This window comes from Schistocerca gregaria, unplaced genomic scaffold (genome assembly GCF_023897955.1).
Source record: "Schistocerca gregaria isolate iqSchGreg1 unplaced genomic scaffold, iqSchGreg1.2 ptg000387l, whole genome shotgun sequence".
NCBI classification, from domain to species: Eukaryota; Metazoa; Arthropoda; class Insecta; order Orthoptera; family Acrididae; genus Schistocerca; species Schistocerca gregaria.
Genome location: NW_026061829.1, coordinates 1,074,258 through 1,080,711, shown reverse-complemented (window position 1 = coordinate 1,080,711; position 6,454 = coordinate 1,074,258).

The following is a 6,454-nucleotide window of genomic DNA, read 5'->3' as shown; positions in this document are numbered from 1 at the left end:
AGTGTTCATATGTAGTAAAAACCTGACAAATCCGTCCGCTTTCGTCATTTGTTATCGAATCTTCTTAAAGCCAGATCGTCACACTGGCCGCTCTTCTCTTTGAAACGGTTGTACTTATCGTCTGCAAAGCTATGTCGCGTGCTGCGATTTGCGGAGACACTAAAAGCACCATAGTAGAACACAGATGAAGCTTCTAAGTTGATGGAATAGCCAGTAAGAAGTAGTACAATTCAAGTTTTAGGTACGATTATTGACTTTTTAGCTGGCTTTGGTGCCTTGGACATGAGCTAGGACCTTAAGATTCTGCATGAAAGGAGGACTAGCAGCCGAGTTGCACGGGAGAATATGAAAAGTGTTCATATGTAGTAAAAACCTGAGAAATCGGTCCGTTTTCGTCATTTGTTATCGAATCGACTCTAAGCCAGGTCGTCACATTGGCCGCTCTTCTCTCTGAAACGGTTGTACTTATCGTCTGCAAAACTACTTCGCGTGCTGCGGTATGCTGAGACACTAAAAGCAGCATAGTAGAACACAGATGAAGCTTCTAAGTTGATGTAATAGCCAGGAAGAAGTAGTACAATTCAATTTTAGGTATCGATTATAGACTTTTTAGCTGGCTTTGGTGCCTTGGACATGAGGTAGGACCTTAACATTCTGCATGAAAGGAGGACTAGCAGCCGATTTTCACGGGAGAATGTGAAAAGTGTTCATATGTAGTAAAAACCTGAGATATCCGTCCGTTTTCGTCATTTGTTATCGAATCGACTTAAAGCCAGATCGTCACATTGGCCGCTCTTCTCTCTGAAACGGTTGTACTTATCGATTGCAAAGCTATGTCGCGTGCTGCGGTATGCGGAGACACTAAAAGCACCATAGTAGAACACAGATGAAGCTTCTAAGTTGATGTAATAACCAGTAAGAAGTAGTCCAATTCCAGTTTTAGGTATCGATTATTGACTTTTTAGCTGGCTTTGGTGCCTTGGACATGAGCTAGGACCTTAACATTCTGTATGAAAGGAGGACTAGCAGCCGAGTTGCACGGGAGAATGTGCAAAGTGTTCATATGTAGTAATAACCTGAGAAATCCGTCCGTTTTCGTCATTTGTTATCGAATCGACTTAAAGCCAGATCGTCACATTTTCCGCTCTTCTCTCTGAAACGGTTGTACTTATCGTCTGCAAAGCTATGTAGTAAAAACCTGAGAAATCCGTCCGTTTTCGTCATTTGTTATCGAATCGACTTAAAGCCAGATCGTCACATTTTCCGATCTTCTCTCTGAAACGCTTGTACTTCTCGTCTGCAAAGCTATGTCGCGTGCTGCGGTATGTGGAGACACTAAAAGCACCGTAGTAGAACACAGATAAAGCTTCTAAGTTGATGTAATACCCAGTAAGACGTAGTACAATTCAAGTTTTAGGTATCGATTATTGACTTTTTAGCTGGCTTTGGTGCCTTGGACGTGAGCTAGGACCTAAACATTCTGCATGATAGGGGGACTAGCAGCCGAGTTGCACGGGAGAATGTGTAAAGTGTTCATATGTAGTAAAAACCTGAGAAATCCGTCCGTTTTCGTCATTTGTTATCGAATCGACTTAAAGCCAGATCTTCACATTGGCCGCTATTCTCTCTGAATCGGTTGTTCTTATCGCCTGCAAAGCTATGTCACGTGCTGCGGTATGCGGAGACACTAAAATCACCACAGTAGAACAAAGATGAAGGTTCTAAGTTGATGTAATATCCAGTAAGAAGTAGTACAATTCAAGTTTTAGGTATTGATTATGGACTTTTTAGCTGGCTTTGGTGCCTTGGACATGAGCTAGGACCTTAAGATTCTGCATGAAAGGAGGACTAGCAGCCGAGTTGCACGGGAGAATGTGAAAAGTGTTCATATGTAGTAAAAACCTGAGAAATAGGTCCGTTTTCGTTATTTGTTATCGAATCGACTTAAAGTCAGATCGCCACATTGGCCGCTCTTCTCTCTGAAACGGTTGTACTTATCGATTGCAAAGCTATGTCGCGTGCTGTGGTATGCGGAGACACTAAAAGCACCATAGTAGAACACAGATGAAGCTTCTAAGTTGATGTTATAGCCAGTAAGAAGTAGTACAATTCAAGTTTTAGGTATCGATTATTGACGTTTTAGCTGGCTTTGGTGCCTTGGACATGAGCTAGGACCTTATCAATCTGCATGAAAGGAGGACTAGCAGCCGAGTTGCACGGGAGAATGAGAAAAGTGTTCATATGTAGTAAAAACCTGAGAAATCCGTCCGCTTTCGTCATTTGTTATCGAATCTACTTAAAGCCAGATCGTCACATTGGCCGCTCTTCTCTCTGAAACGGTTGTACTTATCGTCTACAAAGCTATGTCGCGTGCTGCGATACGCGGCGACACTAAAAGCACCATAGTAGAACACAGATGAAGCTTCTAAGTTGATGTAATAGCCAGTAAGAAGTAATCCAATTCAAGTTTTAGGTATCGATTATTGACTTTTTAGCTGGCTTTGGTGCCTTGGACATGAGCTAGGACCTTAAGATTCTGCATGAAAGGAGGACTAGCAGCCGAGTTGCACGGGAGAATGAGAAAAGGGTTCATATGTAGTAAAAACCTGAGAAATCCGTTCGCTTTCGTCATTTGTTATCGAATCTACTTAAAGCAAGATCGTCACATTGGCCGCTCTTCTCTCTGAAACAGTTGTACTTATCGTCTACAAAGCTATGTCGCGTGCTGCGATATGCGGAGACACTAAAAGCACCATAGTAGAACACACATGAAGCTTCTAAGTTGATGTAATACCCAGTAAGACGTAGTACAATTCAAGTTTTAGGTATCGATTATTGACTTTTTAGCTGGCTGTGGTGCCTTGGACATGAGCTAGGTCCTTAACATTCTGCATGAAAGGAGGACTAGCAGCCGAGTTGCACGGGAGAATGTGAAAAGTGTTCATATGTAGTAAAAACCTGAGAAATCCGTCCGTTTTCGTCATTTGTTATCGAATCGACTTAAAGCCAGATCGTCACATGGGCCGCTCTCCTCTCTGAATCGGTTGTACTTATCGTCTGCAAAGCTATGTCACGTGCAGCGGTATGCGGAGACACTAAAATCACCACAGTAGAACACAGATGAAGCTTCTAAGTTGATGCAATATCCAGTGAGAAGTAGTACAATTCAAATTTTAGGTATCGATTATTGACATTTTAGCTGGCTTTGGTGCCTTGGACATGAGCTAGGACCTTAAGATTCTGCATGAAAGGAGTACTAGCAGCCGAGTTGCACGCGAGAATGTGAAAAGTGTTCATATGTAGTAAAAACCTGAGAAATCCGTCCGTTTTCGTCATTTGTTATCGAATCGACTTAAAGCCAGATCGTCACATTGGCCGCTCTTCTCTCTGAAACGGTTGTACTTATCGTCTGCAAAGCTATGTCGCGTGCTGCGGTATGCTGAGACACTAAAAGCACCGTAGTAGAACACAGATCAAGCTTCTTAGTTGATGTAATAGCCAGTAAGAAGTGGTACAATTCAAGTTTTAGGTATTGAATATTGATCTTTAGCTGGCTTTGGTGCCTTGGACATGAGCTAGGACTTTAGATTCAGCATGAAAGGAGGACTAGCATCCGAGTTGCACGGGAGAAAGTGTAAAGTGTTCATATGTAGTAAAAACCTGAGAAATCTGTCAGTTTTCGTCATTTGTTATCGAATCGACTTAAAGCCAGATCGTCACATTGGCCGCTCTTCTCTCTGAAACGGTTGTACTTATCGTCTGCAAAACTATGTCGCCTGCTGCGGTATGCGGAGAAACTAAAAGCAGAGTAGTAGAACACAGATGAAGCTTCTAAGTTGATGTAATAGCCAGTAAGAAGTAGTACAATTCAAGTTTTAGGTATTGATTGTGGACTTTATAGCTGGCTTTGGTGACTTGGACATGAGCTAGGACCTTAAGATTCTGTACGACAGGAGGACTAGCAGCCGAGTTGCACGGGAGAATATGAAAAGTGTTCATATGTAGTAAAAACCTAAGAAATCGGTCCGTTTTCGTCATTTGTTATCGAATCGACTTAAAGCCAGATCGTCACATTGGCCGCTCTTCTCTCTGAAACGGTTGTACATATCGATTGCAAAGCTACGTCGCGTGCTTCGGTATGCGGAGACACGAAAAGCACCATAGTAGAACACAGATGAAGCTTCTAAGTTGATGTAATACCCAGTAAGACGTAGTACAATTCAAGTTTTAGGTATCGATTATTGACTTTTTAGCTGGCTTTGGTGCCTTGGACATGAGCTAGGTCCTTAACATTCTGCATGAAAGGAGGACTAGCAGCCGAGTTGCACGGGAGAATGTGAAAAGTGTTCATATGTAGTAAAAACCTGAGAAATCGGTCCGTTTTCGTCATTTGTTATCGAATCGACTTAAAGCCAGATCGTCACTTTGGCCGCTCTCCTCTCTGAATCGGTTGTACTTATCGTCCGCAAAGCTATGTCACGTGCAGCGGTATACGGAGACACTAAAATCACCACAGTAGAACACAGATGAAGCTTCTAAGTTGATGTAATATCCAGTAAGAAGTAGTACAATTCAAATTTTAGGTATCGATTATTGACATTTTAGCTGGCTTTGGTGCCTTGGACATGAGCTAGGACCTTAAGATTCTGCATGAAAGGAGGACTAGCAGCCGAGTTGCACGCGAGAATGTGAAAAGTGTTCATATGTAGTAAAAACCTGAGAAATCCGTCCGTTTTCGTCATTTGTTATCGAATCGACTTAAAGCCAGATCGTCAAATTGGCCGCTCTTCTCTCTGAAACGGTTGTACTTATCGTCTGCAAAGCTATGTCGCGTGCTGCGGTATGCTGAGACACTAAAAGCACCATAGTAGAACACAGATCAAGCTTCTAAGTTGATGTAATAGCCAGTAAGAAGTGGTACAATTCAAGTTTTAGGTATTGAATATTGATCTTTAGCTGGCTTTGGTGCCTTGAACATGAGCTAGGACCTTAAGATTCAGCATGAAAGGAGGACTAGCATCCGAGTTGCACGGGAGAAAGTGCAAAGTGTTCATATGTAGTAAAAACCTGAGAAATCCGTCAGTTTTCGTCATTTGTTATCGAATCGACTTAAAGCCAGATCGTCACATTGGCTGCTCTTCTCTCTGAAACGGTTGTACTTATCGTCTGCAAAACTATGTCGCCTGCTGCGATATGCGGAGAAACTAAAAGCAGAGTAGTAGAACACAGATGAAGCTTCTAAGTTGATGTAATAGCCAGTAAGAAGTAGTACAATTCAAGTTTTAGGTATTGCTTATGGACTTTTTAGCTGGCTTTGGTGCCTTGGACATGAGCTAGGACCTTAAGATTCTGCACGACAGGAGGACTCGCAGCCGAGTTGCACGGGAGAATATGAAAAGTGTTCATATGTAGTAAAAACCTGAGAAATCGGTCCGTTTTCGTCATTTGTTATCGAATCGACTTAAAGCCAGATCGTCACATTGGCCGCTCTTCTCTCTGAAACGGTTGTACTTATCGATTGCAAAGCTATGTCGCGTGCTGCGGTATGCGGAGACACGAAAAGCACCATAGTAGAACACAGATGAAGCTTCTAAGTTGATGTAATAGCCAGTAAGAAGTAGTACAATTCAAGTTTTATGTATCGATTATTGACTTTTTAGCTGGCTTTGGTGCCTTGGACATGAGCTAGGACCTTATGATTCTGCATGAAAGGAGGACTAGCAGCCGAGTTGCACGGGAGAATGAGAAAAGTGTTCATATGTAGTAAAAACCTGAGAAATCCGTCCACTTTCGTCATTTGTTATCGAATCGACTTAAAGCCAGATCGTCACATTGGCCGCTCTTCTCTCTGAAACGGTTGTACTTCTCGTCTGCAAAGCTATGTCGCGTGCTGCGGTATGCGGAGACATTGAAATCACCATAGCAGAACACAGAGGAAGCTTCTAAGTTGATGTAATAGCCAGTAAGAAGTAGTACAATTCAAGTTTTAGGTATCGATTATTGAATTTTACCTGGCTTTGGCGCATTGGACATGAGCTAGGACCTTATGATTCTGCATGAAAGGAGGACTAGCAGCCGAGTTGCACGGGAGAATGAGAAAAGTGTTCATATGTAGTAAAAACCTGACAAATCCGTCCGCTTTCGTCATTTGTTATCGAATCTACTTACAGCCAGATCGTCACATTGGCCGCTCTTCTCTCTGAAACGGTTGTACTTATCGTTTGCAAAGCTATGTCGCGTGCTGCGATTTGCGGAGACATTGAAATCACCATAGTAGAACACAGATGAAGCTTCTAAGTTGATGTAGTAGCCAGTAAGAAGTAGTACAACTCAAGTTTTAGGTATCGATTATTGACTTTTAAGCTGGCTTTGGTGACTTGGACATGAGCTAGGACTTTAAGACTCTGCATGAAAGGAGGACTAGCAGCCGAGTTGCACGGGAGAATATGAAAAG